Source organism: Polistes dominula, unplaced genomic scaffold, assembly GCF_049000335.1.
Source record: "Polistes dominula isolate Pdom_NZ unplaced genomic scaffold, Pdom_raw_medaka contig_12, whole genome shotgun sequence".
In the NCBI taxonomy this organism is placed as follows: Eukaryota; Metazoa; Arthropoda; class Insecta; order Hymenoptera; family Vespidae; genus Polistes; species Polistes dominula.
This window is the reverse complement of record NW_028301116.1, coordinates 1,945,701-1,970,121: the sequence shown is the minus strand read 5'-3', so window position 1 is coordinate 1,970,121 and position 24,421 is coordinate 1,945,701. Positions and strand designations below refer to the sequence as shown.

Below are 24,421 nucleotides of genomic sequence, written 5' to 3'. Positions count from 1 at the left end.
ATTCGATTTCATCTTTGACAAACGGTGAATCCCTTTCTCGGTATTACAATAAATTAATTTTTTTCTCTCAAATAACTAATAAAGCTTCTTCTTTAATAAAAAAAAAAAATGTGTCAGAGGGTTGCGTCAGGGTTTGTACGAAAAAATATGCGTCAGATTACCAAAAAAAAAAAACACAAAAAGAAAAAAAGAACAGGTGGTACGATAAATCGGTTTTAATTATTACGCGTATTTTTTAAAATCGATTTTAATAAATGGAATTTCTAATTAAATCGTAATTTTGTTGTTAAACGAATTAATATCGTAATATTAAAATTATTAATAACCAGAACGATATTATGTATATGCATATTATTCAACGAAACGAAAAATGTAGTCATGTATTATATTTTTTTTATTTTATTTTATTTTTTTTCACTTAAATCATACGAGTGTAATTAAATGTTGTTCTCGCATATAATAATATATGAGATATATGATCTCGAATATAATAATACGTATATTACGTTTTTCTTTTCGTTATTACATTTGGCAGTGTAATTTAAAATACGAAATATTTTTTACAAGGAACGCAAACAGTAATTAAATAAAGGAACGTTTGTACCATGTCAAATTGTTATCAAAATAATGATTGTTTTTTTAAATACATACATGTGTGTATGTGTGTGTTTTGTATGTAATACCATTAGCTTTATCTCTAGGATCGTATAATTATAGAGGAATACTTGGCCTTGAAGATACGTTTCAATTTACTCGTAAGAGATTACGTTTGTAACGTAAAAGCAATTCTGATGACTTTCTATTCGTTGAATCTTACAGGTTTAGACAAAACATTTTATCTTCTCATTATCGGTAATATAAACTGATTGTAAATAATAAAAAACACCATTAGTTTTCTATTGTGATGAGTTATTATAAATAAGCAGATAAATTTATAGGAAAATAATATGTCAATAATATAAGAACAGAAAGATAATTTTTTATACGAATATATATATATATATATATATATACATATCGTTTGATGCTTGTCTTACTAATTTTTTTATACTTCCTGCCGGTGTGACTTTGAATTTGTTTCTTAATTGAAAAATACATCTAGCGTGTAATAAACGTAACAGAAAAACAAATTGAATTAGTTTCGGATAACGTTAAGCAAACGATATCGATTCTTTTACATATATGAGATATGCAATATCACGTTTCTTAATCCAATGTGAACTTATGTCGAGTATAATCCTTCATTTAAAAATATTCTTCATCCGTACAAACTCCAATAAAGAACAAGAAAAAAATAACAATCTATTCTCATTACAATTTTCATTTATCTTTTTCGCATTTCTTTTTAACTACGAAAGATATTTATATATATAAAAGTAAAAAATAAAGTGAAATGTAATATTTCAATAATAAGGGTATTAATTTTCTTAAATAAAAAAAAAATAATAAAATTATTAACGAAGTAATATAAATAAAAATTTAATATTTAATAATAATAGAAATTTATGTATAATATAATTTAAATAAAATTTTTGATTTAATTAAAATTTTATTTTTTTAAATATCAATGATCTCGTGTAACATGATATTCCTTTTTCAAAACATTTGAAAAATAATATATTAAATGTAATACAAGAAAGGAAAAAAATTATTAATAATAAAATAAAATAAATACAGGATGATCTTGTGTAACACGCTTGTTCCTTTTTTTAAAACATTTAAAAAATAATATATTAAATTTAATAAAAGAAAAAAAATTGTTAATAATAAAATCATCATACGTGATAATAATATCAAAGTATTAAAAGGATTTATGAAGTAACCTAGATTCAAAGATACAACCAAACTAACTATATCTTGTTTATCTCATCTCGTTTGTTAGAATGCATTACAATAGATCGTAGACGTGGTATAATGTGTATCGCGTACCTAAGCAAATACATTCACCTAGTTGATGATTATGTGTACGTTACGTTGAGCGAATAGATGAGATTTAATTGACTTTATGACATTTAGGTTATTGCCTACTGGTAACGCTTAAATTTGATTGCTTCAGTCTGGCAAATCTAAATTGCAATTAAATAACACTTCATATATACACCAAATCTTTGAATAATAACAACTATAAGAATTTTGCATAATTGTATTAATTTATCATGGTCTTTTTTATTATTGTTGCGAAATTTATTTTAAACGAATGTTTACTTTTATAGAAACATTTTTCTTTTGTTTTTTTTTGTATATCTTTATATATAAAAATTATATATAAAAATTACTTAAAATTATATATAAAATTATATATTAAAATTATATATAATTAATTTTTTTACTTATATAATATTTTTATAAAATATATAGAATTCTTATATATAATATTTTTAGAAAATAAATAAAAATATTTATATATTTTACATATTTTATTATTAAAATATATATTTTTATATATTTTATATATTTCATTATTATAAAATATATAAAAATATTATATATTCAAATTCAGTGTCATATTGGTTGGTTTGTAATTAACTTTGAAACTACTGAAACAATCTTAATGACATTTGTTTTATTTTATATATGTTTTTTTTCAACTTAGTACATAGGATAATTTTAAAGAAAGATTTTTAATCCATTGTAATTGTACGTCACATTTGAATGGTTCATCGACAAGAATTTTTTTCGCTATTATAGAAAAATCTTTCCTTCTTTTTTCTTTTTCTTTTTCTTTTTCTCGTTCTCTTTCTCTTTCTTTTTATTTTTCTCCCCCTTCATTTAATTTAGGTTCTTACTTTGAAATTATTCGAATTCCATCGTTCTCTGAGATTACTAGATCCTTGAGTAGAAAACAACCGAGATAAAAATATCGTCTTTAGTAGAAAATGAAGAAGAATAAGAGCATCTTTATTCCAAGGAATCACATAAAACGATGATTAAGAATTCTTGAAATACTTTTGATTGATCTCGAAAACCTTTTTATAATCTTAATAAATTCAATATACGTATTACGTTGTAAAAATATTTCAAACGTTTCTTCACGAATTAGTTTGCGTAATCATCAATTTATTTTTTCTCTGATCAAACATTTTGATTCATTGTGTATACTTTTTTTTTATTTCTTCCTTTCTTCCGTTCCTTTTTTTATTTTAACTTGGGCAGGAAAACGGAAGAGGTATTGTTTTAAGAAAATTAAAAAAATAAATAAAAAAAAAAAATTACAAGTTTGAAAATCATGGAAATGCGTTGTTGCCCGAGGGGTTGAGTTTTAAATTATTTCGATTTCAATTAAAACGGAATATTGAGTTTACATCTCTCGTAATTCTTCTGTTTTTTATTTTTTTTTCTCGTTTGTACGGTTCAAAAAGAGAATATAAAGACATTTATTTGTTACGTTTCGAGAAACTCTCGTAAAAAAAAAAGGAAAAGATTAAAAAATACGACATACGTTTGTACAGTCATATATACAAAGTAACGTGTAGCAATATTTTTTTTACTAAATAATTTTACACGTTTGTATTTACAACAAAATCAGAGGGAAAGAAGAGTTGACAGGGGAAATAAACAAAATATTGAAACGAACGAAAATATTATTCCAGGTATATTGAAATAAAAAAAATATTGAAACAAATATTATTTATTCTCTCGTTTTCTCGCGATATTAAAAATTTCGCTCTATCGAAACTTATCAGATTTTGTATTTCAATAATCGAGAAAAAGAATAAATCAATTCGACGAGGGTATATATACATATGTACCTCTTCTTCGTTTTTTCAAATTTTAAAGAAAATCGTGCGTGAAAAATAAATGTACGATATTACTTTTCCTACTCTTTTTTCTTTTTTTTTTTTCAAAATATCACACAAAACGATGTTTTAACTTTTTTCTGTACGTGAACGTTGTTTGCAAATGAAAAAAAATAAACAAAAATAAAGAAGAAAGAAACGAATCACAATATATATGTACATATACATCTGTGTGTATGTGTTTGTGTATATTCAATAGAAAATAGATTTACAGAAGAAATATAAAACAATAATTTCATTCTCTTACGGTATTTAAAAATGAAAAATAATTATTACATTTATCCACACATATATATATATATATATATATATATATATAATAATCATCAATAAAACCAATGTTAAAAAAACGTGAAACGAAAAAACATTGCTATGGTTTAATTAAAAAAAAAAAGTAAAACAATTCCAATGTGAAATATTGCAAAACAATGAACTATTTTAGATAGTTAACGATTAAAAGTATTTTTATTTTTTTTTTTTTACTAAACTTGGTTATTGGAACAAATAGAAGAGAATTGTATGAATCAGCAAGAATTATATGATAGTAAAATAATTCTTGGTGAAAACAAAATGACCTAGTTTTAAAGTGATAACTATGATTCTTTGTAATATATATATGAAGATTGAAATATCTATTCGAGTATCGGTCATAGTAAACGTTGGGCTATAGGCCAAGTTACAAATTAACGTGAACAGACAGGAGTACTCTGACTTACGACGACGTCTTACTAGGTTACTAACCAAATTCGGGTTAACTAGAAATGATATATATATATATATATATACATATATATATATATATATATATATATATATACGCATATGTATGTAATTTACCACTTTTTATCACGAATATATATAATACAAATTTGGGAATTAATTTTAAATTATTTACACGTGCAAATAATTCTCCTTGTTTTTTTATTTTTTTAATACTAAACCCCCTATTCGAGTTAACTTAAAATAATATATACACACACATATTTGTAATATATAATATATATTTTAAATATATAATTTTTAATTTATAATATTATATATATATAATTTAAATTATAATTTAATATTAATTATATTATAATTATTTAATATAATTATTTAATATTAATTATTATTAAATATATATATATATATTTATAATTTACCACTTTTTACCACGAATATATGTATATAATATATATATAATACAAATTTGACAATTAACTTAGGATCTTTCCTTCGTACAAATATTTCCTTGTTTTTTACTTTTTCTTTTTTCTTTTAACACTAGACCACCCACCAACCACTTGCTATCAAATCTAATTTCTAAAAAAAAAATAATAATTTGTAAAAGCAAACTAATTAGTCAAAAACGTACATTTAAATGTACATTATTATTTATTAATAAATAATAGAAAACATATTTGAAATAAAATAATCACATTCTACTATATATTAAGTTATATGTTTTATTTTTAAGTGTTGTTATAGATTTGGGGTTTTACATTGTAAGAAAAGAAATGATAAAAATATTGTAGAAATAAAATAACAATGTATAATAATTTTCTAATGATAAATTCAATATTAAAGAAAAAATAACAAGGAAAAAGCATATGTTTGCAATCTAAAAGCACTTCTAAAGGGAAACCATTAGAAAATCACATTTGCAAACGAAATCGAGGAGAATTCAGCGAGGTATGAAGCATGGATAAACAAGTCCATATAGCGGAAGATGTTTACGCCCTATGAGATTTATACGTTTGAAGTAGAAACTACTCTCTCACTCTCACTCTCTCTCTCTCTCAATCGTAGAATAGGAAAGTTTGTCTTTCGTGTGAATTCTATGATAATTTATCGTACGACAAATTTCCCAGTGGCTTATAATAAACACACGAACTTATTTGCTTAATAAAATTTTATTATATTTTTTTTCGTGTTATTATTAAGAGAAAAAGAAAACAAAAAAAGCAAAGCATTCGCACAAGGTAAACCCGTGAGATAGATATAATTTCTAATTAAAATAAAGTAAATTTTATCTACGTTGTTTCTCGTTGATGAAAAAAAAAGAAGCACAGGAACCCGGAAGGAAAGAAATAAAATCAGCAGGATGCAACAAACGTTTATCAAAGTTTTAATTCGTAGTCCGTAATTATGTGATCAAGTTATATACAAAACTTTGTTTTTATCTCGCTAAAAGTATCCAACGTAGAAAAAAAAAAGATTAGGTGTTCGATGAGAACAAAATTTGAGTTTTATCTTTTTTTTATTTTTATTTTTTTTATTTTAAAGTTAAGTAGAGAAAGAACTAATATTGTGAATTCATTTTATATTCAAACGATCTCAAGCAAAGAATAAAATTATTGATCACTTTTATTCGATGTATCTTCTTCAAACAAATTTGATTTTAAAGCTAATAATAAATTGAATAATATTATTTTGTATTCGATAATAGGAAAAGAAAAGAAATTTTCATTTTGTTTGCTTAAAGATCGATCATTCGATATATATATAGTTATGAAATAAGGTATACATAAAGTGTAGGTAAGTTTAATATTCTTTGCGCAACAGTTATACAATGCTCTAGCATTTTTCAATGTGGAATGTTCAACACATTATTTAAGTATAGTATACTTAAGATTATTGAATAATTTATTTCAAATGTAATAATATTACATTTGATATATTTTCTACAATAAATATTTCAATAATTTCTAGTACATTTTCTATTAAAGGTGACATTCATATTGAGAAGATTAGAAATTCATTTAAAATAAAAAAATATAAAAAATTAACCCCTAAATCGTTACTTTTGAATTAATGATATTTGTAAATTAAAAATATTTAAAATTAAGTAATTTTAAATAAAAATATTTAATATAAAATTAAATTTAATACTTAATATTAAAATTAATATTCAATATTTATTATTAAAATATAAATTTTATATTAAATTTAATTTAATAATTATAATATTAAATTATAATAAGAAATATAATAATATAATACAATAAAAATATAATAATATAATAAATATATAATAATAATTGTAATATTAAATGAAATTTAGTATTTTAAATTTATATTTTAATATTAAAATTATTAATTTCTGATTAAATTGTATTAAACTTTATTAAACAAATAAAAACAAACGTATAATTTCTATTTAAAATATCAAAACTAAAATTTGACTGTAAACTAAAAAAAAGTAATTGTATATGTCGATGAAAAATACAAAAAACAAAAAATATTCGTCTTCATTATTCACAAAAGAATCTTTTTTTTTTTTGTTATTTTTTTTCATCCCCTTCTTAGTATCTCCTACATAAGGAAGAAATCTTCTCGTTCGGCAAGTTTAAGACGATGGAAGAAGCCTTGTTTCGTGAAACTTTAAATTGCTATTTGAAAAAAGAAAAAGAAACTAAAGAAAAAAAAAGAAACCTTAAGAGGAGTCTCGATTTATGCTAAAACTGAGTGAAGTAAAAAAAAGAGATGAAAAACAAGGTCTAAAAAAAAAAAACACCCTAAGGCTCATTTTTTTTTTCTTTTTCTTATTTTTTTCTTTTTTTTTCCTGATATCATCGTAATTTTTATTTTAACGTGTTACTCTTAGTTAGTTATGAATATATACTATACTTATATGATAATTTATGATAAGCTATTTGTAATACTGTGCGGTATACGTTTTGTATCATCCCTCAGTGATATTCATCGTACAAAATTACACGTTCACCTGATCATATTTTTCGCATACTAGAGAATAAGAAAGAAAGAAAAAAATTGCGTTAACATTCAGAAGGGGATAGGAAGGTTTATTTTTAATAATACTTTTCTTAAATTATTAAAATAAAGTTTTCTTAAATTAGTTTTTTTCTTCTTTTTGTTCAATTTTTTCTTCTATTATAATATTTTCAGAATGAGTGATATATAATAAATAAATAAAATATAGAATATATTTTATTATTATTTAGAATATTTATAATAGATTAGTATTTAATTATATTTTTTTACATTAGAATATTTTAATAGAATATTTTATTGGAATATTTTGTTTATTATAAAAGTATTTATAAATTTAATAAAATAAAATAAAATTTCTATTATTTATTATAATAGAAATATTCTGTTTTATTTATTATCTATATTTTATTAATTATCTATATTTATATAAATATAATTATATAATTAAAAAATAATTATAAATAAATATATAATAAATAATAAATACATATAATAATATATATAAGTTAATAATAATAAATTGTATATACTATATATAATATTTGTTGTAAGTAGTTTTATCTCGATACAGTTTTTTGAAAAAGTTATAGTAATAAAAGATGATCGATCTTTCAAGAAAGTGTCAAACAACAAAAAAAAAAGATAAAAAATTGTTCATAGCAAATTCTTTAACTTGGAAGAGTAATAAAAGAGTTTCGCACAAATTTTTAACATTTTTTTGAAAATCGATGATAAACGACACGTAAGAAAAACGAAACAAAAAGAAAAAGGAAAGTTCTTTGTTCTCATTGCAATAAGTGTTTTACTTCAAATTTCTTTTCTGATCTTTTCCTTTAGAATCAAAGTATACACACAAAAGCACGCACACACTTTCAAAATGTGATTGATTTCTTTCGTTATCTTTATTTTTCTTACATCGAACCTATTCAAAGGCTCTTTTTCCTTGAAAAAAAGAAAAAAAAATGAGAAGGAGGATTTTATTGATCGAAATCAATTTTGAAATAGTCATTTCTCGATAAAACAAAACAAAAAATTATCTATCAAGTATGCAACATGGCAACACTTCGATTCTTTGCTTATTTCTAACATTTCTTTTTAAAATATCATCCTGTAAAATAAACTATTGATGACCGATCGTAGCTCCCACCCCTTTTTAAAGTCTTTTACTATCTCTCTCTTTCTCTCTCTTTCTCTCTCTCTCTCCCTCTCGTTCTCTCGGTTCTACCCATGATTCGATTCTCTTAAATCCAACCTTAAATCAAGTTAGAACCACGTTCGGAAGAAATAAATTACGCTTGATTTCTCCTTCGAAATAAAACGACATTTTCACCCTAGCATAACCTACATCCCTTTTTTTTCCTTTTTTTTTTCTTTAAAGTAAAAGCTCGATTCCAAAAGCGGAAACATTTTTCAAGTTCTCCATGATAATAAAAAGAAAGACAAAGAAAAACGAACAAAAACAATACGGAAAATATAAAAGAAAAAAGTAAAGAAAAGGGATGATCACAATCATCATCATCTTCATCATCACAAATCACATGTTTTCTCTTTTTTTTTTTTTTTGAATAAATAACATTCCTATTTCTTTCTCCCACCCCTTTCCTCCCCCTAATAAATTTTATTCTCAATGTATATCTATATATTAAGTGTACAACTTTGCTTCCGTAATTTTTCTACAGAAAGTTTACAGAAAAAATTGCAGAAGCAAAATTGTACACCTAAAATTATATTTCTGTTAATTAATTACAATATTAATAAGTGTCATGTGTGTTTATATATATATATATATATATATATATATGGGTAATTACAAAACAATATTTCATGGCAACGTTATCGATGGTTACAGAAAATCTCTTTATCAAGTTAAAACACACTTTCTCTCTTTAATCAAAATCGTTCTATGATCCTCCTGTTAAACCAAATCTAATGGAATATGGTTTCAGGTTTATATGAAGTTATACATTTCAGATCAACACATATATATAGGGATTAATCTTGTTTGGGTTTCAAAGATCGATAAATATGGCTAATCCAACGATGAGATGGATAAATACGTTCTTATAGGGATGAATCATGCTATTGCCATTCTCTGATTATTATTTCGATTTCAATACTTTTATACATCTTTTCTTATTCAATATTTCATTTATTATATAAATCATATATTTTTTTATTTTATTTACTATAATAAAATATTTAATACTATATATAAATATGTATATGGTTTGTTTTTTATATTATTTTTTTAATTTTATTTTATTTTATTGTTGTATTAGTATATTATAGTATATTATAAAATATTATAATAATTTAAATATTATAAAATGAAATAATATAATAATTAAATATTAAACTAATTAAAATATTATAAAATAAAATATTATAATAATTAAGTATGTATATGTACTTATTTATTGTCATAATTCCATATTACCAGCATAGTTTATTTCAACGTCAATACACTTGTAACAACATTTTAAATAAAATTAAAGTAAAATACAAACTCATTCTGACCCATCCCCTTTCTTTCCCACCCCTTCCCTCACCCTATTGTTCAAATGGTTCCAAAAGAAAATTTAATTACTGTATATGTATAAAATTATCGAACGATCAAATGGACTTATTGAAACAAATTTCTAAAGATTCTTTTTACCAAATGTTTTAAAAGAAATTTACGATACATTTGCAATGTACACAATACACATAAATTGTATTAAATTTAAAAAGAAAATTTAAAAAAAAACAAGTTCTCTCGATTTTAAAAGTCAGCTGGTGACATACTTTTATAAAGTATTTTATAATCGAGTTCATTTATTCTATTTTTTTTTTTACTCCCACCTCTCACCCTTCTTTTTTTTCCTTTCATTCAGTGGATTCGTAATCTCATCGAGAACTAATTTTCTACTTTCCTCATCAAGTTTTCCTCGTTACAGTTGACTCACCAAACCGATTCATTACCATGTCAGGGTCCACATTGATTTCACCGAGCAAGAACATACAATTCTATCTCTATCTTCCTCTATTTCTCTTTCTCTTACTCTCTCTCTCTCTCTCTTTCTCTTTCTGTTTCTACCCTTCTCTTTTACTGACCATTTCACGATTTTATGTATGTATGTGGGACGATTCACCAACTGTTTAATCTTCTTCGTTTGCTCATCGACTGTAACAATATTTGACCTGGAGAAAAATTATTTTTTTTTTTATTTCTCTCACTTTTTCTAAAAATCATTGAATATTTATAAAATCAAAATTATCTTTTTATCTTAAATATATATATATATTTTTTTATTATTCGAATGATTATTCATTCATTTGTATTATCGAATTTTATTATCAATGTATGTAACAAATCATTTTTAAATACAATAATTATACAAATAATATAATTCATACATATACTTTTATATAAATTGAAATCTAATTAAATATACAAAAAAGAATTACGTTTCTAGAACTAATAAATCTTACAAATGTTTTGTATTTAATAACTGTACGATTAACACGTAACGTTGCTTTTGAAAATACGAAAAAAGATAAGAACGAATAACCCAAGCGAGTATCGTTGTAAAAATAAAATAAAAAAAGGCTTTAAAAGACAGAATTATTGATTTTTTAGTATACAATAAAATACTTTTTATATGTTTCCTTAAAAAACACCTAATAATTGTTTCAAATAAAAACTAGCAATAAGTTTAGTTTTTCATGATTTAACTGTACTATACAATTTACTATATGTATAAATATTTCTAATAAAACTCATCAATATACTACACACACATACACACACACACAATAATACGCATACCTATACGAGAAGATTTTTGAAGGACGAGTATGAAAAAAAAACAGTACAGTACACTGTACGAACATCGTATTACCTTTTAAACGAATTAGAAAGTTAAAATGTGTATATAAATACGGATGACAACATTGATAATAAAATAAAAACGATGAACACATTCGAAAATAGACAACACTGACCGAGGAGTAGTATGCTATGTATAAATAAAACATTAAACTATCTTTCAATAACTTTAACCTCTTCCCATATCATTCGTCAACCTTCTAAGGAGCTGACAACACGTGTTCCTGTATTACGTGTTATACGAGTACATATTTTCACCTAATTTAGCTTCTAATTTATTTTAGATACAATTTTTTGGTATTCTCTTCTTTAACAACGTTCATACATACACATATATACATATATATTATAGAATGTTGAGATAAGTAACAATGATATTGAAAAAAAACTATCAAATTTATTATTACCTATACACACGTATACGTATGTGCAAGTTTTGTTGTATACTACTCGATATATATATATATATATATATATATATATATATATATATTTTTATATGTATATATATTTATATGTATGTATATCACTCGCATCGGTACACACATTCACTCACATATGCATCATATTATTTGCATAATATCAAAACAATATCGCGCATATATACGAAATAAATTGGATACTTTTTGTTTATCATCGTTTTAACATTTCTCGGTGTTCGAAGTAAACTGACAATGAGTATGAAAATAACATAACAATCTTTTTTATTGGCAACAGTGATAATAGTAGCGATCGATAATCACTTTTATCGATTATACACGCTGCTTCGATTATTTCCGTTCGGTACTTTAAATCATTCTCTTTTATTCCGGTGTTCGAGTGAGAGTTACATTGTATAATTATAATTAACAATTTTAAATATTAATAAAATACATACAATTATATTTTGATTAAGATATTGTAAACTGATATCTAAACAAATTCTAACAAGTTTGGTATCTAATTTATCTCGGATACCATTCGAATGCAGAGTAATTAAATAATAATAAATTAAAATGTTTAAAGTGTTAGAAAAAAAGTGAAGTTAGTTTGTTTCACGTGTGTTAACCCTTAGAGTGCTATGAACGCATATACGCGTTTGGTAAAAATTACCAAAATGGTCTATCAACGCATATACTTGTTCGTTAATATTAATGTAATATTAATATAATATATTATTATAATATTTATATTAATTAATTAAATTATGTTCACACAAAAAAGATAAACTTTAATTATTAAATATAATTTATTATTACAATCTAGTTAATAATAAATTTTATTATTAAATTAAATTTATTTTTATTAACATTTTAGTTAAAAGTATTCAGCACTCAAAGGGTTAAATTAAAGTAATTAAAAATATTTGTGTGCCGTGTGTACATGAAAAATAGTAGATAACGAATCCTGAAAATATTTTCATCATATGAAGGAAAAATTGGATTACACGAATTACGAATTCTGGAAAATGTAAGTATTATTAAAATTTGTTTTCCATTGGATAGATGAAGCTTTTGAAATGATTACGTCCGAGGGGAATGGAATTTTCATATATCATGTATAAATGTAGGTATATATGGCTTTGCATGTTAAATATCAAATTTTATCAATTAAATTCATATCATTAAAATTTTTATATAAAATATAGAAAATCAAATATTAATATGTCACCAATATATACATATATATAATTTATAATACAAGATATCATATTTTTAAAAATATTTAAAAAATGTTATAAAATGTGAACGCAAAATTATAATAAACTTCATATTTTCCATATTCTTAAAATATAATACTATTTTAAATAATAGCATGATTATCTGGTGCCAAGGGAGTACAAATATTTTTTACCTGTTACAGTGAGAGATATTACAGTTTTTGCTTATTATCTCTCTCTCACTCTCTCTCTCTCTCTCTCTCTCTCTCTCTCTCTCTCTCTCTCTTCTTTCTATATGTTTCTTCTACCTCTCCCCCACCCCATATTTGGTAGTATATATGTTCATGAAAATTAATGATAAAACGGTATGGTCGTTTAAAAGGGAACTCTATTCAAAGAGAAAAACATTGAGAGAAAGAGAGAGATAGTATATTTTTATGGAGGTTATTTACCTTATCTTGTCTGCAAAATCTAACAGTAAAAATGGATTCTGAAATTGGAAATTTTTGATTACTCTAAAACTAAAGCTTTCTCTCTCTCTCTCTCTCTCTCTCTCTCTTTCAATCATACTGTATTTATCTATATCTATCAGTATCTTTTTACCACCTCATTTAAATCAGTGTTTTATTTATCTCCATTGGCAAAACTAGCACAAAAATTTTTAGTTTCTTAATAAATAGTTGATGTGTCGTCTGGGATAAAATTTTGGAACGGGTCAGCAACTTTAGGTATTTAAGATCGATTATAAACCAGACGAACAAAATAAAACGAAGAACTTAAGAAAAGAATCAATTTAGGCGATGTCAATAAATTACTCAGCTCATGGTTGCTGTCTAGGTGCTTAAAAATCAGGATTTACAGGGCAATCATCCTACCGGTAGTTCTTTATGATACCGAAACGTGATCACTTACAAAGAAATTGAGGATTTTCGAAAATAAAGTTGTTCGTAAAATGTTCGGTGCAAAACGCGATGAGGAAACGGGCGAATGGAGAAAACCCCGATAACGTAGAAGTACACCGACTGTACAACAAACCGGACATCATTAACATCGTAAAATCACGCCGATTAAGATGGGCAGGTGACGTGGCGTACATGGGGGTGAATCGAATGGCACATAAAATACTGATCGGTATACCAACGGGAAAAGACCATTGGGTAGACCAAGACGTTAATGGGAGGACAATATTATTTCGGGATCTTAAAGAAATAGGCTACGAAAACCGCGAATGGAGGGGTCAAACTCAGGTACGAGAACACTGTCCGGAATTTGGTATTTGTGCCAATGAACTTTTGAGTTTTCAATGCCAATTAATAATACGTTTTATTTTTATTTATAAATTTTTAAAAGTAGAATATTGAGTATATTTATCGATATATTTTCAGAGTAATAAAATAATAAGATAAGATAATAAAATTGAAGAAGTACGAAGTTAGGTGTATTACGATATTAATTAAAAGTTAAAAGTTTCAAATAATTAAACACTCGAATTCATATAAATTATATTTTAAATAATAAATGGACGTGTACCATTTTTAAATTGTTTATTTTTTTCTAAATTTAAACCGAAAATTTGTGGTAGTAATATTTCAGAGTTTAGTCAGTGATAGTACTTAACGGGTATCAAGTAGATCATTTTGCCAATGATCATTTTGTGCCAAAGTTGGAATTTGTAAATTACACCAACTAATCCAAACTAGAGTGGTTTCAAAAACATGGTAGAAATACGGTGTTCTGCAAACTATATAATTTTCTCACTTAACATAAACACGTTTTAACGTTGTAATATGCGTAAACCGAAACATGTTAGAGAGAGTAGAGAGAGAGAGAGTTCCAGCCGCTGATGATGACCTAATTCAATATCTATAATCAATATATGATATTACGTGATTAATTTGGTAACATCGATCAAAGTTGACCTATAATTTTTGTTTCTTTTTTGTTTGTTTTTTATTTTCGCAAGGATAGTCCATTGACTTTGATTTAATTTGAAAACCTCGACGAGACCAAGAGAAATTTTCTCTCTTCTAAATATGTTAAACCTGTTGCTAGTACGTGTTATCGCGAACAAAGTATAATAGAATATAATAATAATATTTATTATAATCTTAAAACATTTATAAATATTATAGTTGATGAATGAAATGTTATCTTTGATAATTTGTTTTTTAAATTTCTGATAAAAAACTATTTTTAAAATTTTTATTTATTTTTAAACAATTTTATTTTAGATGCAATGTATACATTGTTAATTGTGAAGTACGTTTGAAATATTATTATTACTTATAATTGATATTATTTAATTTGTTTATTATATAATTTATTTTTATTTTAGATATGTACTATGTATATACTTTGTTAAATGTGAGATATGTTTGAAATATTATTATTACTTATTATTGATATTATTATTGATAATAATAATATCAAAAGAAATCGTGTACGATTTAATTATATAGAAATTATTATATGCATGTAGATATATATATATATATATATAAGTAAATAAAAGTAGTATATACGTATGAATCATAAATACACGTCAGTCTAGCTCGATAACACACGTTATACCTTCAAACTATAGAGGAACGATCGATTTTACTTCTGCCAAACGTATTAATCTGTGAATTTCAAGTTGCATGGCAGGTAGGTAAAGTGTGTTATACACCTATATATACCTATGTATATACAATACCATTTGCAAGAATTATTGAGATGTTTATGTATGTGTTATCATCTGTCAGATATTAATTATTAAATTATGATATAAATCTTTTCCTTTATATTTATATTTATTTCCGTTTATTTTATTTATGCATAAAATTAATTTTTATTGTGGAAAATATTCAATGTTTATTTGGTGATTTGTTAATCCATATTTTTTTTCTATATTTGCCAGTAATAAATAATAATAATTACGCATGAGTTCGAATTGGAAACATTTTACATTTAATAAAAAAATCAGATCGAAATTATTTATTCAAAGTATATGTAATAAATATGTACTTTGTATTTTATGTAGACGATTTTAAGGTACAGGTTTGTATTCATTTAATTCATTTATTATGAATAATGTGCTTTCAAGAGTTGAACTGATTACAATATGTAACGTAGGTATATTAATGTATTTATTTCTAAATTATCTTCATCCTAAATACACTCAGTTAATAATTATTGAATGAAAAATCTAATAAGCGTAACTATGTACAATTTTAAAGAGACACTAACGATATATATATTAAGTATGTCGTATAATATTATTTGAAATTTATATAATTTATCTCTCGTAAACTAACTGCGCGTTTGCCATTATACCGGAGAGATTATAAACGAATTTTGATCGATAAGTCAACGCGTAATAACAATTTGAACAACATTCAAACAAATTTTCAGATATTGGCTCTCAGCGTAATTTGACAAACTTCGAAATTGTTTCCCTCCCCACCCCCTCTCCACTTAGTTAGATGACGAGTATCGGCGTGAGTAAACGCAATCCCTGACGTTACCGCGAATTAATTTGCACAGACGTTTTAATCGAATTTCCAGAATACTGACCACACGTATGTATACATACTCAATGTTTACATATATATACACATAATTAAAAATATTTAGAGTGCGCAGTATTAAACCATATTTCCGTGATCAACATTCGTACATTGATTTAATTAACTTATCAATTATTCATTTTTAACAATATTTTTATTGTTATTATTATTCAGATAATATTTAGTAATAAAAATAATTGTTTGACGTGTCTAATATGATAAATAATAATTTATATTTATTTTAATTCATTTTTTTTTTTAGAATTTATATTATAAACACCATAAACACAATGGCTAAAAATTAATAGGTATTTTAATAATATTTTATAATTAGTTAATTGTGAAACCTTTAATAATATTTACTAACTAAAATAGTTATTTAAGGTGTCTAATAAGACAAGTAATTTAATAATAATTTATATTTATTTTAATTTATTTTTTTTGTGTGTGGAATTTATATTATAAACACCGTAAACACAATGGTCCAAAAATTTATTTTTATTAAAAAAAATGTAATAAATTAAAATAAAATAAATAAAATAAAATAAATATTTGAATAATAAAATTAATAATCAATTTATGTTTTGTACCTTTACTTATTGGTCGCATAACTATTATTAAATTAAACAAATGAATTATCGTATTTTACTTATCCTTTAAAAATTTATTTTTTTATTGCATCATTATTGATAGTACACAAATACAAACATTTTTCAGCATACTAGTTTTAAAAGTTTCTTTCAATAAAAGTATTATATTTTTGAAAGTAAAAAGATTAGAAAAAGAAATTACTTTTCTTTGCTACTACCTTACCTTCTAACACACATACACATACAGGATGCTTATAAAATTCTTTCCGTTAAACTTTCCTTTTGTCATACTCGTTTTCCATCTTCTTCTTCTTCTTCCGTCATCTTTTCCAACGACGCAATTACTAGTGCATACGTGATGACGTGAACCCAAAACCCTCTCTTTAAGTTGTAGGGTTGGCCCATATTTCTTTTCCTTTTTCGTTTTCGCGCCACTATGTACATGTACGTATGGACTTACCATTGACCTAAGAGTACAAGATTGAAAAAAAAAAACAAAAAGAAAAATATACGTTACAAAAGTTGACCTCGTTCAATATTTAATGTTAACAAAAAAAAAGTACTTTGAAAAAAAAAGATATTATTGTGTCTAAGAAAATTATTACCATAACTATAAAAGTATAAATTTAAATCTTATCGAATAATTCAATATTGCAATCAATCATTTTTAATAATAAATAACTTTAGAAAATTATTCATTGTTTATAAAGAATTAAATGAATCAAAGTATTATTAGGATAATGTAATAATTAATCGTAATTTAAAATTTATGTTTAATATTTATATTAAATTTTTAATAATTAAATTGTCGGTTTTTAAAAAAGATAATTTATATATTTATTGCATTTTTGTATATACAATATTATTTCTATTTATTTTTTTGTATATTATAAATTATATACAAATAATATATTATTATATTATTATTTGTATTACAAAATAATTATATATTATATTATATTATATAATTATAATAATATTAATAATAATATAATATTATAAAGAATTTAATTTATTATTTATATTTTTATTTATTATATAATATTAATACATATTAAATTATATAATTAATATTATAATAATAATTTAATATTATATACAATATAATTTATATTTATATTTATATTTAAACTAGACTATATATTATTATAATAATATTATATTGCAAATATCTACAATATTGCAAAATGTAAGATCTCTTAAAACTTGATTATCAATTTAAAAAAAAAAAAAAAAAAAAATATGAAATGTTAGTTGATGTTACGATACACTATTTAAAATTTTACTTTTATGGTAATACAAGTGTTAAGGGAAAGTCAGTAGGAATCAGTAAGAGGGTAGTAGGCATGTATAGTAAGTACGTGATTTTATTTATGCATAAACCCACTCGGTTGGATAGGCATCCATAAACTACCGTTTCAGGGGTTCATTCGAAACTCTTCCGCTCCAGAAACGCTCTTGCTTGCTTCCTACTTTTCTCTGAGCATATATTTATGTATGTTTTGTTGTTTCTACTCGAGTATAAGGTTCTCATAGTCATTGTTAGAATTCAAGAGAAAAAGATACTCTTCTTGAGTTCAACTTTGATACTAAATCACAAATATAAACGATTATTCATACCAATATAATATGGTATATACATATATATAGTAAATAATAATACTTACCTTATTTTTGAAATAATTTATTAATTATATTCATTTTAATTTTTTATTGATTATCTTTTGTGCGAATTAATAAAAATAAAATATATTTATTCAGGGTGACTCACCAGTTCATCCTGTGTAGTAGTAATACACATATATTATTTTATATTTTATATATATTATATTTTATTTTTATTTTTATATTTTATATATATTTTATTATATTATTATTATTATTATTATTATTATTATTATTATTATTATTATTATTATTATTATTATTAATATTAATATTATTATATTATTATATATATTTATATTATTTTATTGTTTATTATATTATTTTATTATTTTATTTTTAGTATATATATATTTAGTAACATATATTTAATTTAGTAATTAATAATATTTTAGTAAAATATAATTTAATAATCATTAATTAATTATTTTAATATTTTTCTTGTTAATTTTTACTTTTCTTTTTTTTTTTTAGATTTTTTTCTATGTTTCATTTATCATTTTCATTTTTTTATTTTTTTTGTATATATTTCATCGTAATAAAATCGTCAGGAAAATTTTGGAAATAAACTTTTAAACGAAGAGTTTGCGATGTATGATTGCGGATATGAAGACATCGATATTTACGATCTAGCAACGATGCACTCTCTCACATTAAACCTAAGTCCTTTTAATTTTATGGTCCATCGTAAAAGCGCACTTTAATCCTTTCGACGAGGAGAGAAAAACTATAGTTACCCGACAGATGCCCATTTAGAGGATCAAAATTGTTATCTTTCTTTCGTTCTTTCTTTCTTTCTCTTCAACTGTAACTCTTACTTACGTTAGTTGTAATTTTGCTTTTGCTTTTGCGTGTGTTTTACTTTGATTTTACTTTATTCGTGAACATTTCAACAAATAAATGTATCACTTTTTTGTATTTACCCAATTTGTGCTAAGTTAACGAAAATTATGTTGAAAAGGGTTCAAAATGAATACTTCGTTGTTTCAATTTTATTTTTGTCAACTCGTGGGATAATAATTATTTAAAATTATATATAATATATTATATAATTATATAATTCTTTTTTTATATATTTTATATATAAATTATTATATATTATATAATATAAATAATAAAATAATAAAAATTATATATATAATATTGTAGAATAATTTAAAATGTTTAATGTTTAGGATATTGTATTAAATAATTATTAATAACGAACAACTATAAATTTTTAAATATTATTTATAATAATTTTGTTCATTGAGAAAGGAACTAATAGGAGAGAAATAATATAAAATTATTTCAACCGTTTCTGATTTTTATTAGAATTATCAATCACCATTGAAATAGAAATCTTGACTATTCAATTATTGAATAAACTACAAAAAAAGTAATTAAAAAAAGAAACTGATCGACAGATAATATAAAATTATTTCAACCTTCCTGATTTTTATTAGAATTATTAATCACCATTGAAATAGAAATCTTGACTATTCGAGTAATGAATAAATTGCAAAAAATAAATAAAAAGAAACTAATAGAAAGATAATATAAAATTATTTCAACCGTTCTTGATTTTTATTAGAATTATAAATCATTTTTGACACATGAACCTTGAATATCGAGTAATGAATGAACTACTAAAAAAAAAAAGGGTATAAAAGGTATAAAAGAAAAATAATAATCCTGTAGCTTCGTTTTTACGGAACATTAATTTTTCACAGAAGGGCTAGTAATTCTTCCGTTATCAACACGCTCGTTATTTTCTCTTCCTAGTATGCATACAAGTATATAACTACCCCCTCCACCTCATTAAGGGAAAAGCTTTAATCTTTCTGTCTCATCAACAAAATTATACCGAATGAATAATCGATTTTCTCTTTATTTTTTCTTACTATCTTTCTTCGAGTCATCAATGAAAATTTGTTTTCACTTTTTGTTACCATGAAATTAAAAAAAAAAAAAAAAGAAATTAAAAAGATCTTATCTCGTAATGTTTTATTCATTTTAGAAATTTTTAATGATGGATAAAATGAATTATAAAAAATTTAATGATTAAAAATACTAAAAAAAAAAAAAAAAGTACTTTCTAATTGGATGACATTGAAAATTATATAGAATTAAGAATAAATTATTAATTATATTTTTATATAACTTATTATATAATATATAAATAAATAATATGTGGGGGTGGAAGAGAAGAGAGGCAACAGAGAGGTTACAGGGAGGGTACACTAAGATGGCGATGGGCTTGAGTAGTAATACGCCGAACTACATATGGAGGATGGAATCGGGACGTAGAAGCGTGACGACAGAAATATGGAAAAGAGCGGGTAACTACTTAGTAGAAATAATGAAAATGGGGGAGGAAAGATGGCCAAGAAAATGTCTCAAGGAAGAAGCGAGGGGGGTTCTTAATGGAAACCCAACGAAATGGGGAAGGGAAGTCCAAGAAGCGATGGTGGAAGTTGGCGAAGGAGGTTTGTGGAGAGCGATTGCAAATGGCGATCGAGAGGGAGTGAAGAAGATAATAGAAAGAGCAAAGAAAACAAAGATAGACCAGGAAATCCAACAAGACTGGACCAAAATTGACCAATCAACGTATTGTGAGCAATACAAAAATAGAAAACATTCAATAGAAGCAGAGAAATATTGGGAAAATTGGAATTTAACAGCAGGAGTGAAGGAAACCTGGGCGAGACTCAGGTGCGGGAATGTGGGAAAGGAGGGCAATAAGGGATACAGTGACGTAAGATGTAGGATTTGCGGAGAAGAGCCGGAGAACGTGGGGCACATATGTAGATGCAGGAAAATAAAGGAAAAAATGGGGAAAGCAGTAGTGGAGAACCTAGAGAAGTGGATCGGGGAGAGGGGAGGCGAAGAAATAGATAGAAGAGTAGAAATGGCGTTGAAGGGGGAACCGGTGCCCCAACTGTGTGCATATGTGAGAGGTTTCGAAAGGCTAGCCAGGAAAATGGGCCAGGATAGGGGGAGGGGGGAACGAGAAGATAGGCAGAGTGTGAGTGGAACAATTAGACATATAAGGAAATAGATGTAAGGAATATGAAGTATATATATGTTAGAGTTTTATATAGTCTATATAGTTACTAAATGTGGTATATTGTTTAATGTTGTTTATATTGTTTTATAATGTTTTATATTGTTAATACTAATAGCTAATATTATATTAGGGCATAATTAGAATTAAGTATATTGTCAAGGGGAACGAACATGTAGGGGGGGCCTCCGGGGTAAACACCCTAAAAGGGTATACCTGAAATAAACTTCTTCTTATCTATAAATAAATAATATAAATAAATATAAAAAAATAAAATTAATATAATATATAAATAAATAAAATTATATAATATAATTATAAATAATTTTTAAATGTGATAATAAAAGTTTGTAAAAATCAATCATAGATTAGAAATTACATATTATTATTAACATAATTTTTTGATTTATCTTTATTAACAATACACTATACAATTTTGCTGTCGATCGATTTTTTTTTGTTTATTTGTTTGTTTATTTTTTTTTTCATATTAATTCTTTCTTTAACATTATGGTAAAATACTAGAATTTTTTTTAATTTTTGTTTGTTTAGAAAAGAAAACAGTTCAAACTTTGTTTTTTTTTTTAATTTTTTTTAAATTTATTTAGTGGAAAAAAGCGGTGGGCTCGTCCGCAATTTTTCACATTTGTTTAAACCGTTTTCTTTTCGTAGATGTTACATACAAACATGCATACATATATATACACACACACACTCATATGCGACACACAAAAAAGTTTTCACTTATTTTAAACAATAAATCTCTCGATATAGTTATTATAATTAATTAATTATAATATTGAAAGTTCGTTCTATCAATTCGTTTACAATCAGTCGATGTAAATAATCATTATTTTAACAATTAATATATATAAAGTGCTAGTTTAATTAAAGCGTTTAGAAATTTTGTTTTTCAAGATTTTAAGTCATCGGATAAATTTCTTAAAATTTAATTCCTCTTATTTTATATTTAAATTATTAAACAATCTTTTCTTTTGTTTTTTTCATTACTTTATAATATATTCTTTTTATTATTCTTTCATATATATATATATATATATATATATATATATATATATATATATATATATATATATTATTTTTTCTTACTTACAAGAAATATTTACATATTTAAAATAATTAATTAATTAATTAATTTGAAAACGACGAAAAAATGATTTTCATCGTAATCATTTCTAATTATCGATGTTCAATGATTTAGATCTTAAATATTTGTCATTAAATATATTCTTCGTTTTATTTCAAATTTATCTTAATTATTTATATGATTAATATTATTATAATTATTTATATCATTCACTCGTTTACAATTGCATTGACTGTAATAAATTATTTCATGACACTTGTATGGTTGTAATTTTTTTTTCTTTTCGTATGTACAACGTCAAAAATGCAAAAAAAAAAAAATTAAAACAAATACATAAACCATCGAATGGATACTTTGATTTATTTATTTTTTTTTTCTTCATTTTATATATCTTCTTAAAAATTATACAGTAACATTTAGTACCGATTCTGTCAGTCCAGCAGTAATTACATCGGTTGACGTAGATTTTTCTTTCTGTAACATTGAAAAAATTAAATTCATAATTTTTTGTGAAATAGTAGAACGAACGAGTAGTATAATAATACCATAAATATAAAACGTTTGATTAATTATTCTTTTTTTTATCGAAATGAAGAACGTGAGTTTGATTTAAGCTAAACAATATCAAGAAAAGATATTAAAATATCAGGTCAAGGGATAAAAAAAGTAAAATGGTATGACCTTAACTGCAATGTGTTCTTTTCTCTTTTTTTTTAATTTTATTTTATTTCTTTTTTTTTTTTTGGCGCGTAATATGCGATATGGAAGATATTATAGACGACTCACGTAAATTTTCGTTCAAAGTAACCGCGAGCCTTAACCACAACGATAAAATATCAAATAAATTATTATTGATAATGTATATATATATTTAAAAATTGATTTATTGCTTGACAGAGTGAAATATAAATATTTCTTTAAATAAAATATATAAAATATATTTTTATATATTTCTATTTTTTTATTTTATAAATTTGTTACATACGTATATAATAATAATAATGTTTAGTAATAGTAGTATACATATAAAAATATATTTTATATATTTGTATTTTTATATATTTGTATTTTATTTATTTTATATTTTTTATTTTACATTTTATAATTTGTATTATTTTATTTGTTGCGTATTGCGCAATATGTTATGAGGACTGTGTGAGTTGTTGCCTGACGCGATCGAAGTTTGGAATGGGGCACAGAAGCGGGACCTACCGGCGCCGTTTCTCTCGGCGTATGCTCGAGCACAAGTGGACACAATGCCGCTTCTTTAAGACAAAGCTTTCCCGAGCAGCGTGATTTTCCTCGACAACCCTATGCTAGCTCGACGGACCATGGAGAGTGACCCGACGGTCATTGGCCAATCAATTTGGGGAAGGGGGCGCACAGGATTGCCCGTTCCCTATAAAAGGCCACGGAAAATCGTCGATCCAAGCCATTCAGTCA

At 24.1% G+C, this 24,421-nt stretch overlaps 2 protein-coding genes across 3 annotated transcripts in view; one reads left to right on the top strand and one right to left on the bottom strand.

The window, feature by feature from the left end:
* The window catches only part of LOC107070713 (B9 domain-containing protein 1), an 87,600-nt gene that overhangs the window by 50,680 nt on the left and 12,499 nt on the right, over positions 1-24,421 (top strand). The gene's annotated exons all lie outside the window — the stretch shown is intronic.
* AstA-R1 (allatostatin A receptor 1) overlaps positions 23,021-24,421 on the bottom strand; it is a 47,618-nt gene continuing 46,217 nt past the window's right edge. Inside the window, exon 6 of one of the 2 annotated variants that reach the window (XM_015329157.2) lies at positions 23,021-23,452. The gene's annotated coding sequence lies outside the window, so the exon portion shown is untranslated. The remainder of the gene's footprint in view (positions 23,453-24,421) is intronic. The other variant, XM_015329155.2, reaches the window with a different exon arrangement.